We start from the raw sequence: 17,270 nt of genomic DNA, 5'->3' as shown, positions 1-17,270 counted from the left end.
TTTGAATGTGTTTGACTTTCTTTTGATTCAAAAAACTTTCTTCGAATGTGTTTTACTTTATTTCGATTCAAATAGAATTGTTGGAATGTGTTTGATTTTTTTTTATTGATAAAGCTTTGTTTGAATGTGTTGGACTGTATTTCAATCTAAAAAGATTTGTTTGAATGTGTTTGACTTTCATTTGATTCAAAAAGCTTTGTTACAATGTGTTTGACTTTATTTTGATTTGATTGAATGTGTTTGACTTTATTTTGATTGAAAAAGCTTTGTTTGAATGTGTTTTAATTCCTTTTGATTCAAAAAGATTTGTATGAATGTGTTTGACTTTCTTTTTATTTAAAAAACTGTTTGAATGTGTTTTACTTTTTTTCGATTCAAAAAGAATTGTTATAATGGGTTTGACTTTCTTTTGATTCATAAAGCATTGTTTGAATTTGTTTGACTGTATTTCGATCTAAAAAGATTTGTTTGAATGTGTTTAACTTTCATTTGATTTTAAAAGCTTTGTTTGAATGTGTTTGACTTTCATTTGATTTAAAATCTATGTTTGAATGTGTTTGACTTTATTTTGATTCAAAAAACTTTGTTTGAATGTGTTTGAATTTCTTTTGATTCAAAAAGCTTTGTTTGAATGTGTTTGACTTTCTTTTGATTCAAAAAACTTTATTTGAATGTGTTTTACTTTTTTCGATTCAAAAAGAATTGTTACAATGTGTTTGACTTTCTTTGGATTCATAAAGCTTTGTTTGAATGTGTTTGACTGTATTTCGATCTAAAAAGATTTGTTTGAATGTGTTTGACTTTAATTTGATTCAAAAAGCTTTGTTTTTATGTGTTTGACTTTCATTTGATTCAGAAAGCTATGTTTGAATGAGTTTGACTTTATTTTTATTCAAAAAGATTTATTTGAATGTCTTTGACTTTCATTTTATTCAAAAAACTTTGTTTAAATGTGTTTGACTTTCATTTGATTCAAAAAGCTATGTTGTTTGACTGTAGTTCAATCCAAAAAGAGTTGTTTAAATGTGTTTGACTTTCATTTGATTCAAAAAGCTTTGTTTGAATGTGTTTGACTTTCATTTGATTCAAAAAGCTTTGTTTGAACGTGTTTGACTTTATTATGATTCAAAAAGCTTTGTTTGAATGTGTTTGACTTTCTTTTGATTAAAAAAGAATTGTTTGAATGTGTTTGACTTTATTTCAATCAAAAAAGATTTGTTTGAATGTGTTTGACTTTCATTTGATTCAAAAAGCTTTTTTTTAAATGTGTTTGACTTTCTTTTGATTCAAAAAGAATTGTTTGAATTTGTTTGACTTTATTTCGATCAAAAAAGATTTGTTTGAATGTGTTTAGCTTTCATTTGATTCAAAAAACATTGTTAGAATGTGTTTGACTTTCATTTAATTCAAAAAGCTATGTTTGAATGTGTTTGACTTTATTTTGATTCAAAAAGCTTTGTTTGAATGTGTTTGACTGTATTTCGATCTAAAAAGATTTGTTTGAATGTGTTTGACTTCTATTTGATTCAAAAAAATTTATTTGAATGTGTTTGAATTTATTTTGATTCAAAACCTTTGTTTGAATGTGTTTGACTTTTTTTCGATTAAAAAAGATTTGTTTGAATGTGTTTGACTTTCATTTGATTCAAAAAGCTTTGTTTGAATGTGTTTGACTTTCATTTGATTCAAAAAGCTATGTTAGAATGTGTTTGACTTTATTTTGATTCAAAAAGCTTTGTTTGAATGTGTTTGACTTTCTTTTAATTCAAAAAGAATTGTTTGAATGTGTTTGACTTTATTTCGATCAAGAAAGATTTGTTTGAATGTGTTTGACTTTCATTTGATTCAAAAGCTATGTTTGAATGTGTTTGACTTTATTTTGATTTAAAAAGCTATGTTTGAATGTGTTTTAATTTCTTTTGATTCAAAAAGATTTGTTTGAATGTGTTTGATTTTCTTTTGATTCAAAAAATTGTTTGAATATGTTTTACTTTTTTTCGATACAAAAAGAATTGTTATAATGTGTTTGACTTTATTTTGGTTCATAAAGCTTTCTTTGATTCTGTTTGACTGTATTTCGATCTAAAAAGATTTGTTTAAATGTGTTTGACTTTCATTTGATTTAAAAGGCTTTGTTTGAATGTGTTTGACTTTCATTTGATTCAAAAAGCTATGTTTGAATATGTTTGACTTTATTTTGATTCAAGAAGCTTTGTTTGAATATGTTTGACTTTCTTTTGATTCAAAAAGTTTTGTTTGAATGTGTTTTTACTTTTTTTCGATTAAAAAAAAATAGTTTGAATGTGTTTGACTTTCTTTTGATTCATAAAGCTTTGTATGAATGTGTTTGACTGTATTTCGATCCAAAAAGATTTGTTTGAATGAGTTTAACTTTCATTTTATTCAAAAAACTTTATTTGAATGTGTTTGACTTTTATTGGATTCAAAAAGCTTTGTTTGAATGTGTTTGACTTTTTTTCGATTGAAAAAGATTTATTTAAATGTGTTTAACTTTCATTTGATTCAAAAAGCTTTTTTTGAATGTGTTTGATTTTCATTTGATTTAAAAAGCTATGTTTAAATGTGTTTGACTTTCATTTGATTTAAAAAGATTTGTTTGAATGTGTTTGACTTTCTTTTATTCAAAAACCTTTGTTTGAATGTGTTTGACTTTCTTTTGAATCTAAAAGCTTTGGTTGAATGTGTTTGACTTTATTTCGATCCAAAAAGATTTGTTTGAATGTGTTTTGTTTAGGGTAATTTTACCCCGCTACGTGTTTCAATCAGAGGATGACATGTGTCAGCTTCAGGATGGCCCAAAGTGGACCAATCCCTGCGTGACACGTGTCACTCCAGAAAAGGGGAAATGGCGGCCTTCAGGCCCAAATCCCGAGGACGCCGCAAAACGGCGCAGCCCACCAATGATTAGGGTTCCGTAACCTAATCAGGGGCACAATTTCCAAAGACCCTATAAATAGGGAGATGTCCCTCATTTTGAGGACACGTTTTATCATTTATTACACATTTACTCTTTGATAGAGACATCCTGAGCTTGGAATCCGAGCAGATCCCTACCTAAATTTCCGCACCTTTTTCTCTCTTCAAGTTTCTAACTTGTGCGTCGGAGGCGGAGCACCACCTAACCGGTGTCTCCGTTTGTTTTGCAGGTACAGCTCATCTCGGATCAGTCTTCGTGTCGTAACTCTCCCGAGGCACAAAAATACCCAAAACATTTGGCGCCGTCTGTGGGGAGAGTACCTCGAAGATGGTTCAAGAGTCTGTACCCCCTAACCGTCTGGGCGAAGACCCAGAAGTCTTTACAGACCATGAGGAGGATGAAGATCCTCAGGTCGAAACCTTTACAGCCGAAGACGGCTCTCTCAGAATCAAGCGCATCCGGCCCAGAGAGACTCTGGAGCGGGGTGCCTCCCAGGCGGGTCCGAGCAGACCCACTGGGCAGCCGGAAGGGGAAATCCAAACGGCAGCTGGATCAGCCCCTGTCACCCGAGACGAACTCATGAGATTCATGACAAGTTTCAAGGGTGAAATTAAAGAGCTGATCACCAAAAGCCGGGCTGGCCCAAGTAAAGGTCAGTCGGCGAAGAAGACTCCTCCAGAGAAGGGGAAGTCAGTCAGAGACCGGCAGCCCACTCCACATCCAAAGGAGAAGGCAGCCGGGACCATTGATTGGTCAAGAATTCTCCTTCCTGGGAAGAATACCAATAACACTCGCCGGACTCAACAACCGGTGAGAAGTAAAAAAATCAACTCTTGATGCCCGGGAGATCATCAACCAGAAGAGAAACCAATCGCTGTCTGAGTCGGCTTCAACGTCGAACTTTCCAGACAGCTTCAACAATATTTCTGCAGGGAGTGCACCCTCCTTGCATGAGAGCCAGACAGGCGGTAATACCGTCCATTCTGGCCCTCACATGATTGGAGCTGTACCGTATGTGCCTGCTCAGGCTTACGGACAATATCCTCCTCACCTCATGCAGCCGACCTTCTTTGGAGGTCAGACGACATATCCAAATGTCCAGCCATTGGACTGGCAGCTCCGTCTGCTGCGCCTGGGTGAACAGCCTTCTGCGTTCACCCGGGAGATAACCGAGGCGGCCCAGCCAGCCAAGGTTAAGAATGTGTTGGTTGGTACCTATGATGGTACCACCAACCCGGAAGACCACCTTATGGCTTACACCAACCTCATGTATCTGCAGGGGTTGGATGATGCCACTTGGTGTCGGTGCTTCCCGGCTACATTGAAGGGCATTGCCCAACAATGGTTTGGCAATTTGCCAGCCGGGTCCATCGATAGCTTCAGGAAGCTCGCCTTCCTGTTTGCTTCCAACTTCTCAATGAACATCCCTGCCAAGAAAACAAGCCTTGATTTGAGCACTGTTAAGCAGGGAGAGAGAGAAGGGTTGCGCTCATATGTTAGGCGGTTCAATCTGATAAGAATACAGATTCAAGGACTGTCTGACGAGGTAGCTTTTACAGACTTTTTCAAGGGTCTGAGAGACGGGTCGACTTTTAAGTTCGACCTAGTCAGAAAAGGGGCTTTCACCCTACAAGCGGCCCTGAGGGAGGCGGAAAGCTACATCCAAGCTACCGACCTCTGCTCGCCTGGAAGCCAGTCGGACTCCAAGAATTCTGACAAGCAGAAAGACAGCCGGTCTGCTCAGCCGGCCAAAAACAAAGAAGAGAGCAAGAAAAGAAAAGAAGTCTGGGCGGTTACTGACTCTGACCAGCCGTCCCAGAAGAAAAAGAAAGAGTTTAAACCGTACGTCCCCAAGTACAAGTTTAACAAAGACTGCAACTCCATCCTCATGGAGGTAAAGGACCGGTTGTCCATTGAGAAGCCGAATCCTATGAAGAGTTCTGTCCAGTCACGGAACAAAAATAAATTTTGTCAGTTCCATGAGGAGGTCGGCCATGACACCAACGACTGCTTCAGTCTTTAGCGGGCGTTGGACCGTCTGGCTGACAAAGGGCTGTTGAAGTCCTACATTTCTAAGTCCCCAGCCGGGGCAAAAAAGAAAAACAAGGGTCAGTCCTCCAAGACTACCCCCCAGCCTGCTAGTAGTTCGGATACCGACAAGGAGCCGGTCTACACTATAGCAGGCGGGTTCTCATGTGGTGGCCCTACCATCCGGGGCACCAAGAGCCATCTTCGAAAGATGGACAAAGATGATGATGAGCAGGCGTCTGCCAGCTCTTCCTTCCCAGACGTCTTGATCACTGAGAAGGATAGGGGCAGCGTCCGCCGCCCTCATGATGACCCGGTGGTCATTGAATGTAAGGTTGCCAACCAGCTGGTTGGACGGATCCTTATAGACACCGGCAGCTCATCTGACATCATCAGCCTCCGGTGCCTGCAAAAGCTGAAATACAATGTCAGCAGCATGCATCCGGTCACCCACCCCTTGGTAGGTTTTGGGGGTGGGATGGTCTACCCAGCCGGAAGGATTGACTTACCCATCCGGCTGGGAGAGAAGGGCCAAGGACGACATATTGTCGTCAGATTCTTGGTCGTTGAGGAGTTGACCGCCTACAACATTATCCTTAGCCGACCGACCCTCAACGTAGCCAAGGCAGTAATCATCCCATCTCTAATGCTCATCAAGTATGAGAGGGATGACGGCACTGTGGGTTCCCTGAATGGGGATCAGAAGACGGCCCGAGAGTGTTATCTCTCAGCCGTCCGAGATACTGTGGCCCCAGGCGGTCAAGAACCCATAAACCTTGATAATGTCAAGGATGCCGACCTAGCTCCTTCCCCACCAGCAGCCGGAAAGAAAAGAAAAGCACCTTTGCTGGTGGAGGTGAAGAAAGAGAAAAAATAGCAATCACTGGCCGGTGAACGGTCAGATGAGCTCCGTCCCCAACAGGCTGGTGAAAGCATTGATCTCGTCCTGGATGACAGCCGTCCAGAACGTACTGTTAAGGTTGGGACGGTTGCTCATGCTACCTTGGGTGCAAGCTTGCACCTTCTGCTGAAGGAATTCAAAGACATTTTTGCCTTTGAAGTGGAAGAGATGCCAGGCGTCAGCCCGGATCTCGCTGTCCACAAACTCGTCGTGGACCCCAAAAAGAAGCCCATCCGGCAAAAGAAAAGAAACCACGGCGAGGAAAGAAGTCAGGCGGCAGCTGCCGAAGTAAAAAAGCTGCTAGACGCCAGGTTCATTCGGCCTTGTAATTTTCGCGACTGAGTGGCCAATGTGGTCCTTGTTAAGAAACCGAATGGGACCTGGCTCATGTGTGTTGATTACACAGATCTCAACAAGGCGTGTCCAAAGGACAGTTACCCGCTTCCAAAGATTGACAGTCTGGTCGACTCTACAGCCGGTCACGCCTTGATGAGTTTTATGGATGCCTACTCCGGCTTCCATCAGATACCCCTGTGGAAGAAAGATCAAGAGAAGACGACTTTCGTCACTGATCAGGGGCTATTCTGTTATACTGTGATGCCGTTTAGCTTGAAAAATGCGCCTGCCACTTTCCAACGGATGATTAATACGGTCTTCATTAATCAGATTGGGAGGAATGTGGAGGCGTACATTGATGACATGATAGTCAAATCCAAGCTACAGACGGATCACCTTGCTGATCTCCGAGAAACATTCACCACCCTCAGGCGGCATAAGGTTATGTTAAATCCTAAGAAATGCGTCTTTGGTGTTGAGTCTGGGAAGTTTCTCGGATTCCTGATTGATCAAAGGGGGATAGAGGCTAACCCTGAAAAGATACAGGCGGTGATAGACATGAAGTCACCCCGTTCTGTCAAGGAAGTGCAGAGGCTCACCGGCTGCCTGGCTGCCCTGGGGAGGTTCCTCAGTCGGTCAGGTGACAAGTGCCTCTACTTCTTCCAAGCAATTAGGAAGAAGACCAGATTTGAATGGGGGGATGAGGCTGAGGTGGCGTTCCAGAGGTTGAAAGAGCATTTACATTCTCTACCTAGGCTAGTCAGCCCTTTTCCTAGGGAGACGTTGTATATGTACTTAGCCGTCTTAGATCATGCCCTCAGTGCCGTTCTCCTTGCTGAGCGAGACGGTGTGCAGCTCCCGGTTTACTTCATTAGCCATGTTCTTAAAAATGCTGAACTCCGGTACCCCATGGTTGAAAAATTTGGCCTTGCTTTGTATATGGCATTCAAAAAGTTAAAGCCTTACTTTTTGGCACACCGGGTGGTGATTTACACCGACCAGCCACTCAAGCGGCCAATGTTTACCCTGGACTCATCCGGGAGAATGTTGAAATGGGCTTTTGAAATGCAAAGTCTTAAAATCACTTACGAACCAAGGAAGGCAGTGAAAGGTCAGGCGTTTGCCGACTTCATTGTTGAAATGACCCGTCCGGTGGCTCTAGATAATCTTGATCAAGTTTGGAAAGTGTATGTAGGCGGGAGCTCTACTAAGAACGGCTGTGGTGTAGGCGTAATTTACGAGTCTCCTGAAGGGGACAGATTTGAGTATGCACTACGCTTCAAGTTTCAGGCCTCTAACAATGAGGCGGAATATGAAGCCTTGCTAGCCGGCATTCGCATGTGTAAGGCGGCAGGGGCCATGAAAATTGACGCCTACTCTGATTCTCAATTGGTCGTTAGCCAGTATGAGGGAAGCTACGAGGCTACTCATCCGGCTATGATTAAATATCTTCAGGCAGTCAAAGAAGAGACCAAGGCACTTGAGGAATTCCGTCTGAGTCAAGTGCCTAGGTCGGAAAACAACCAGGCGGATGCATTGTCAAAACTGGCGTCTTCCGCCTGCCATGATACGCCTCGGTCTGTCTTTTGGGATGTTCTTGAAAAGAGAAGCATCCATGAAGATCCCATTGGAATTCTGGACTGAAGCTCTACCTGGATGGATGGCATCTGGGCCTATCTCTCAGACGGCACACTTCCTGATTCGCCACAGGAAGCAGCCGTCCTGAAAAAGCGAGCTGCAAGCTTCGAGTTGAAAAATGGAGAACTCTTCAAGGCGGGGTTTCTTAAGCCCCTGTTGAAGTGTGTCACCCCAGAAAAGGGAAAAGAAGTTCTCGAAGACTTGCACTCGGGATTCTACGCCTCGCATATAGGCGGCAGGTCCCTAGCCGTCAGAGCCAGACGACATTATTTTTGGCCCACTCTTGAGGCACACGCCAAGGAATTGGTGAAGAAATGTGACAAGTGCCAAAAATTTGGCAAACTCATTCACCGTCCGGCTACTGATCTGACGGCCATCCACAGCCCAATCCCGTTTGCAAAATGGGGCATGGACATTCTAGGTCCTTACACGCCTGCTCCAGGCGGAAAGCGTTACATCTTGGTGGCTGTGGATTATTTCACCAAGTGGGTGGAGGCTGAGGCGGTTAGGAACATCGAGACCTCAGACGTAATTTCCTTCATTTGGAAGAACATTATCACCCGGTATGGAGTGCCTATGTCTATGGTGTTTGATAATGGTCCTTAGTTTGAGACGCCTCAGCTAAAAACTTGGTTGGGAGATCAGGGGATCTCAAGCTGTTTTGCATCTGTTGGTCGGCCCTAAGCAAACGGCCAAGTTGAAGCCTTCAACAAACTCATCTCAGACGGAATTAAGAAGAAAATAGAAAGAGCCGGTGGCTTGTGGGCAGAAGAGTTAATCCATGTCCTATGGGCCATCCGGACAACAGAAAAAGGGGCAACCGGTGAAACCCCGTTTCTCATGGTTTACGGTGCTGAAGCCGTCTTGCCCATCGAACATTACGAGCCGACTCTCAGAGTCATGTTGTATGATGAAGAGGCAAACTGGGAAGCAATGCGCCTGGAATTGGATTCACTCCCAGAACGCAGGGGCAATGCCGCCTTGCGTCATGAGATTTACCGTCTGAGAATGACTAGAGCCTACAACAAAAAAGTACACAAGCGTCCTTTGAAAGTTGACGACTTAGTGTTACGGAAAATGGAGGCAACCGGTAGGGCCAATGAGCTGGGAAAGCTAACTCCAAATTGGGAAGGCCCCTACCGGATTTATGAAGAAGTAAGGGATGGCACCTACCGCCTGGAAACCGCAGACGGCAGGCGTCTGCCTAGAACTTGGAATGTAGACAATCTAAAAAAGTACTACTTCTGAGATTGTAAACTTTTTGTAAACTGTGAGTCAATTAATGAAGATCCAGACTTTGTTTGCAAAATTGAGTTATTGTTTTCTTATCCATCTGGGTAATACCCAGGCGGACTCTTCTTTACCTAACTAAGTTTGACACTTAGTAAAGGTTACATTTGTTGGACCGCCTGGGTAATACTCGGATCCCTTGTTTATTTAAGTTTGATACTTTGTTTATTCAACTGCCTGATTATCTGCCTGGGTAATACCCAAACCGACCCGCTTGTTTAAAAAAAACAAAGTTCGATACTTAGTGTAAATTCAATACTGACTAAAAACTAAGCACAAAAATGTTTAGTGGCTATACAACCGGTCTCAAACAAGACCAGAGGCTAAAATGGCCGGATGGTTGCTCACTTTATAAAATAGCCTGTCCCAACATGGACAAAAGCGTCTGGCGACACCCCTCCGGGTGCAATCGTCGCAGAGAACAGACTATTTGTCGGTTCTACGTACCTATGCAGACCGCAAAAATTGAACGACCAAATTGGTCAACTCATAGCCGTCTGACCAAAATAACCTATGAAGAATGAATTAAGTTTCCGGATACCGGATGCCCATAGGCATCAGACGGTCACCGGCTGAAGTTCTCACTTAGGTTATCTATTCCAAAATTGCACTTCCCACCCCAATTGGGGCAAAAGAGTTGTTCAATGGCTATGAAATCTCTACGAAGACGGACAAACGCCGTCTGTGTAGTGACTGAAACGCCTGTTGATGTACGGCTGTGCACTTGGTTTGGGGCAATCACTACTGTGATTAATTGACTTACAAACATATCATGCTCTTTGCAGCATCAGACGTTTTCAAGTCAATCAACCAACTCCACTTGAAACCAATCACACAGCCGTCCAGGGGCAAGGACAGCCAGACTATTGACTAGTTAGGCAAAAAATTGCCGCATGCTTTCCATAAGTTAGGCAAAAATAAAAAAATTAAAAATTAAATGCAAAATGATTAAAACCGACTCAGTCAGTGCATTTCATAAAAGTCCACCCAACCAAACGGTTGTAGTGGATCAAATGTTAACCGGACCCCGTCCGGGTGAAAGTAATTGTTAATTTACCCGGCTCCTTAGCCGGTAAATACAAGGATACTCGGCACGCAGGCCGGAAAAGGTAAGTTTTGGCATACAGCCGCTGAATAAAAGAAAATAAAAGGCAAAGATTGGCATACTGCCGCTGAGTGGTCACTTCTGACCTGCAGACGGAGCCTCCTGGTCCCCCTCCTTCTCCTCATCATCTGAGGGTATCTCCTGTGCTTCACCAGGACCAGGAAGCTCAGGCACGGACGGCTCATTGTTGGAGTTGACCCAGGCTTCGAAAGAGGCAGGCTCTGGCTTGCCTTGTTCTCTCAAGTACACCACGTACTCGGCATAGCTGTGCGCCAGTGCCCAGATGCTATAATCCGCGTCTGGGTACAAGGCGGCCCAAACAATCTTCATACAAGCGTCATTGTCAGCGTCACTCTTAGCAACAAGGCGGTTTTGCTCCGCCTCCAGGGTTGCTGCAAAGTTCTTCTGAGCCTGAGCAGCCTCCTTCTCCAGCTTTTGAACCTTGGCCTTCAGTTTGGTGTTCTCTTCCGAAACACCTTTAAGTGTGCCAAGGTCCGTCTGGGCCTTCTTGAGCTCCTCATCAGCCTTCTTGGCGCTCTCATCCGCCTTCTTCTGGGCCTCCTCCGCCGCCTTCTTAGCCGTCTCAACATCCGACGCCTGCTGTTTGGCCGTCTCCAGATCCGCCTCCAGCTGCTGGATTCTAGATGCCTGTGTCATAATTATTGCTTTAGTTTCAAGTTCATTTACGATAGTCGAGTGTAAAGTAATATTATCAGCGTCTATGGCGGACTTCTTGGCCCTTTTTACCTCTTCCCGTTTGCGGGAATAAGGACGTTTGAGCCCGTCCACCCGCAGCATGGCCTGCAAAAAGTCAGGCGGCATAAGTATGGCAGGCGGGATAAGACACTTGGAAAAAATAAAATTGAATTGACAAGTTTCTTACCTCAGCCAGAAGGGATAGAATGCGTTCAAGATTGAACGTCTCTATCCCAGGGATATTGTCCTTATCCCTCTTCCGGACGGCTTCCAGCATGGCCTTGGCATGCTTCTGGACGTCTGGCCAGCGGGGAGATTGATCTGCACCACAATCAATACGTGATGAGTGCGAAACTAAGGCAACACCTATTTGTTGCCGACCGTCTGAGGATGACGTCTGTTGGGAGTGGGATTTCACCCGTAAAGGCCACCCCAGATCAAGCGGGGATTCAAAAGGGTTCTTACCTTCAGAGCCGGCCAAGCGGGAACCGCTTGCAGGCGTGGTGAACCCCGCGGCTGCTGATAAGGGGTCGACAAGATCAAGGCACAGGCTGCCGTCTACCTTCTCGAGTCGCCCCGCTATCCGCATCGTCTTAGCCCCGGCTGAGGCGCCAGGAGTTGATGCAGAGGTGGATTTTTTGATTTTGTTGAGAATGGAAGGGTTCTCCTCCCTAGCCCGTTTGAGTTGGTTTTCAAACGACTTTCCAACCTCTCCTCCCTGAAAAAATAATCAAAGTTAAGGTTAGCATCCGGGAAAATGATTTTAAAGGATCAACGTATGAAAGGGTCAGGCGTTTGTTACCTTGGCCTTGAGCTCAGCCGCAGCTTTCTCCGCAAGATCTTTGCGGATGGTTGCAGAAGACCGTTTAGGAGTTTTCTCCGATTGCAGCATGTTTAGAGCTTCTTCTGCAAAAAGAAAGAAATTGGTCAATATCATAAATCAATTTCGATAGAAAAAAATACTACAGACGGTATGAACTCAAGCGCATACGTTTTGTAAACATGTGCCCTAGCCCGCAGGCGGATAGGAAACATTCATCCCTGAACCAGGCGCTCTTGGGGATCCAATTCTTAGGAACTTTTATTGTTTCCCCGGTTGACAGAGTTGCGTCTGTGAGGCCGAAAAAGTCTGCCTCAATTATCTTGTCAAAATCTTCCTTTGGGATCCGGGGAAGAGCGCACTTCCTGCCCAACAAGTCGGGCTTCTTATTGTACAGACGGAATTCATAATTTTCCCGTCTGGTTGGGGCTGACATCAGGTAGAACCTGTGCTTCCAGCCATCGAACTTTGAGACCTTGTCCAAGGTCATCATATATTGCGGCTGTGTGGTTAGAGTGTACCACGCCCTCCAGCCGCCTGGGCTTCGGCTAAGATAGTGCATGCTTGCAAAAGCCTCCCAGCCGGGGTTAAGCCCTTGAAACTCGCAGGCGGCAACATACCCCAGAATGTTGGTCCAAGAGTTGGGGGTAAGTTGCCAAACCCCAAGTCCGTAGCCTCTTAAAATTGCCTTCACCGCCTGGTGAAGGGGGAAGCGAAGGCCAGCTTTGAACGCCGCCTCATAACAACCGAAATAGCTGTTGGCGTTCTGTTGATCGTCCCCCCAAGCAATGGTGCCAAACTCAGGCGGCACCCGGATCCTATACCCGTCTCCTAGCGGGTGCATTTTCGTAAAATTTTTCAAGTTTTCCTCCATTTGGATCCGGTCCTTGGAGGAGACGTGGATGCTGAAGGGATCATCCTTCTCGCTCCATTTTTTCCTTTCTTCCTCCTCGCTATCCGGAAGCGGGGGTAAGTCATCACTGCTCTCAGAGGTAGAGGCGGAGCTGTCGCTCTCCGTCTCCTCCTCACTTTGACCTAAGGGGGCAGAGACGGCCTCGTCGCCGCCTTGGTCACACTCTTCTAAGAAAGAGTCGGCAGGGGTTGAAGGGGCGCGCGGAGGGGATCTCTCTAGAGCCGTCTGGCCTCCCTGACCAGACGTTTCTCCCTCAGGCGTTTGGCCGCCTGAGCCTTCGCTTTTGTAATTTGGATCCGTTGCCGTCTGCATTGTCCGAGCCATGGTGTCCTGCACAGACACATAACTGGTCGGAATCCAAGGCAAAGGGTGGTCCCAACACGCCGAGACGGCACTCCCAGTCCTAGACTCAGCCGTCCCTGGTGACCGGCTGGACTCTAACCTAGGCTATGCCGTGTGTGTTGGTGATGCATCCATTTATTGCAAGAAATATGTACAAGCGGTGAAAAAAGAAAAGAGCTGAGAGAGACAGAGACGGTACCTTTGGATTTGATATCTGAAGGAAGGCGGGTCCGGCTGGGTCGTCGAAGAACAAACTTTCTTACTCGCGTCTGACTCAAACGGATGACTTCTGCTCTCTCAAAGTTTTTCTCTCTAGGAAATTTTTGTAAACGTACAAAATTATGAGGGTAAAACGGCTATATATAGAAGGTAAATATGGGGGCATTTCCGTAATTTACTCGGAAGGTGAACGGTTACTCTTCAACGGTAAAATTACCGCCAACCGGAGCGTGACATGTGTCACAGATGCCACGTGGCGTGCCACGTCAAATCTGTGAGGGGCAAATGTTTAGGGTAATTTTACCCCGCCACGTGGTCCAATCAGAGGATGACACGTGTCAGCCTCAGGATGGCCCAAAGTGGACCAATCCCTGCTTGACACGTGTCACTCCAGAAAAGGGAAAATAGCGGCCTTCAGGCCCAAATCCCGAGGACGCCGCAAAACGACGCAGCCCACCAATGATTAGGGTTTCCGTAACCTAATCAGGGGCACAATTTCCAAAGACCCTATAAATAGGGAGATGTCCCTCATTTTGAGGACACGTTTTATCATTTATTACACATTTACTCTTTGATAGAGACATCCTGAGCTTGGAATCCGAGCAGATCCCTACCTAAATTTCCGCACCTTTTTCTCCCTTCAAGTTTCTAACTTGTGCGTCGGAGGCGGAGCACCACCCAACCGGTGTCTCCGTTTATTTTGCAGGTACAGCTCATCCCGGATCAGTCTTCGTGTCGTAATTCTCCCGAGGGACAAAAACACCCAAAACATGTTTGACTTTTATTTGATTCAAAAAGGTTTGTTAGAATGTGTTTGACTTTTTTTGAATCTAAAAGCTTTGTTCGAATGTGTTTGAATGTATTACGATCCAAAAAGGTTTGTTTGAATGTGTTTGACTTTTTTTTGATTCAAAAAGCTTTGTTTGAATGTGTTTGACTTTCTTTGATTCAAAAAGCTTTGTTTGAATGTGTTTGACTTTCTTTTGATTCAAAAAACTTTGTTTGAATGTGTTTTACTTTTTTTCGATTCAAAAAGAATTGTTAGAATGTGTTTGACTTTTTTTATATTGATAAAGCTTTGTTTGAATGTGTTTAACTATATTTCAATCTAAAAACATTTTTTGAATGTGTTTGACTTTTATTTGATTCTAAAAGCTTTGTTTGAATGTGTTTGACTTTATGTCAATTCAAAAAGATTTTTTAGAATGTGTTTGACTTTCATTTGATTCAAAAAGCTTTGTTTGAATCTGTTTGACTTTTATTTGATTGAAAAAACTAAGTTTTAATGTGTTTGAATTTCATATTAGTTAAAAAGATTTGTTTGAATGTGTTTGACTATCTTTTGATTCAAAAAACTTTGTTTGAATATGCTTTACTTTATCGATTCAAACAGAATTGTTAGATTGTGTTTAACTTTTTTTTTTATTGATAAGGCTTTGTTTGAATGTGTTTGACTATATTTCGATCTAAAAAGATTTGCTTGAATAGGTTAGACTTTCATTTGATTAAAAAAGCTTTGTTTCAATGTATTTGACTTTCATTTGATTCAAAAGATATGTTTGAATGTGTTTGACTTTATTTTGATTCAAAAAGCTATGTTTGAATGTGTTTGACTTTCATTTGATTCAAAAAGCTTTGTTTGAATGTGTTTGACTTTCATTTAATTAAAAAGCTATGTTTAAATGCGTTTGATTTTATTTTGATTCAAAAAGCTTTCTTTGTATGTGTTTGACTTTCTTTTGATTCAAAAAGAATTGTTTAAATGCGTTTTACTTTCATTTGATTTAAAAAGCTATGTTTGAATGTGTTTGACTTTATTTTGATTCAAAAAGCTTTATTTGAATGTGTTTGACTTTCTATTGATTCAAAAAGCTTTTTTTGAATGTTTTTGACTTTCTTTTTGATTCAAAAAACTTTGTTTGAATATGTTTTATTTTTTTTCGATTCAAAAAGAATTGTTAGAATGTGTTTGACTTTTTTTTATTTATAAAGCTTTGTTTGAATGTGTTTGACTGTAATTCGATCTAAAATGATTTGTTTTAATGTGTTTGACTTTTATTTGATTCAAAAAGCTTTGTTTGAATGTGTTTGACTTTATTTTGATTTAAAAAGAATTTTTGAATGTATTTGACTATCATTTGATTCAAAAACCTTTGTTTGAATGTGTTTTACTTTATTTCGATTCAAACAGAATTGTTAGAACGTGTTTGACTTTCTTTTGATTCAAAAAACTTTCTTCAAATGTGTTTTACTTTATTTCGATTCAAACAGAATTGTTAGAACGTGTTTGATTTTTTTTTATTGATAAAGCTTTGTTTGAATGTGTTGGACTGTATTTCAATCTAAAAAGATTTGTTTGAATGTGTTTGAGTTTCATTTGATTCAAAAAGCTTTGTTACAATGTGTTTGACTTTATTTTGATTTGTTTGAATGTGTTTGACTTTATTTTGATTCAAAAAGCTTTGTTTGAATGTGTTTTAATTCCTTTTGATTCAAAAAGATTTGTATGAATGTGTTTGACTTTCTTTTGATTTACAAAACTCTTTGAATGTGTTTTACTTTTTTTCGATTCAAAAAGAATTTTTATAATGTGTTTGACTTTCTTTTGATTCATAAAGCTTTGTTTGAATGTGTTTGACTGTATTTCGATCTAAAAAGATTTGTTTGAATGTGTTTTACTTTCATTTGATTTAAAAAGCTTTGTTTAAATGTGTTTGACTTTCATTTGATTTAAAATCTATGTTTGAATGTGTTTGACTTTATTTTGATTCAAAAAACTTTTTTTGAATGTGTTTGAATTTCTTTTGATTCAAAAAGCTTTGTTTGAATGTGTTTGACTTTCTTTTGATTCAAAAAACTTTATTTGAATGTGTTTTACTTTTTTCAATTCAAAAAGAATTGTTACAATGTTTTTGACTTTCTTTGGATTCATAAAGCTTTGTTTGAATGTGTTTGACTGTATTTCGATTTAAAAAGATTTGTTTGAATGTGTTTGACTTTAATTTGATTCAAAAAGCTTTGTTTAAATGTGTTTGACTTTCATTTGATTCAAAAAGCTATGTTGTTTGAATGTAGTTCAATCCAAAAAGAGTTGTTTAAATGTGTTTGACTTTCATTTGATTCAAAAAGCTTTGTTTGAATGTGTTTGACTTTCATTTGATTCAAAAAGCTTTGTTTGAACGTGTTTGACTTTCATTTGATTCAAAAAGCTTAGTTTGAATGTGTTTGACTTTATTTGGATTCACAAAGATTAATTTGAATGGATTAGACTTTCATTTGATTCAAAAACTTTTGTTTAAATGTGTTAACTTTCATTTGATTCAAAAAGCTTTGTTTGAATGTGTTTGACTTTCATTTGATTAAAAAAGCTATGTTTGAATGTGTTTGACTTTATTTTGATTCAAAAAGCTTTGTTTGAATGTGTTTGACTTTCTTTTGATTCAAAAAGAATTGTTTGAATGTGATTGACTTTATTTCAATCAAAAAAGATTTGTATGAATGTGTTTGACTTTCATTTGATTCAAAAAGCTTTGTTTGAATGTGTTTGACTTTCTTTTGATTCAAAAAGAATTGTTTGAATGTGTTTGACTTTATTTCGATCAAAAAATATTTGTTTGAATGTGTTTAGCTTTCATTTGATTCAAAAAGCATTGTTTGAATGTGTTTGACTTTCATTTAATTCAAAAAGCTATGTTTGAATGTGTTTGACTTTATTTTGATTCAAAAAGCTTTGTTTGAATGTGTTTGACAATCTTTTGATTCAAAAAGAATTGTTTGAATGTGTTTGACTTTATTTCGATCAAAAAAGATTTGTTTGAATGTGTTTGACTTTCATTTGATTCAAAAGCTATGTTTGAATGTGTTTGACTTTATTTTGATTCAAAAAGCTATGTTTGAATGTGTTTTAATTTCTTTTGATTCAAAAAGATTTGTTTGAATGTGTTTGATTTTCTTTTGATTCAAAAAATTGTTTGAATATGTTTTACGTTTTTTCGATACAAAAAGAATTGTTATAATGTGTTTGACTTTATTTTGGTTCATAAA

Source organism: Chenopodium album, chromosome 2, assembly GCF_948465745.1.
Source record: "Chenopodium album chromosome 2, dcCheAlbu1.1, whole genome shotgun sequence".
NCBI classification, from domain to species: domain Eukaryota; kingdom Viridiplantae; phylum Streptophyta; class Magnoliopsida; order Caryophyllales; family Amaranthaceae; genus Chenopodium; species Chenopodium album.
Note: the sequence above shows the minus strand (reverse complement) of the source record.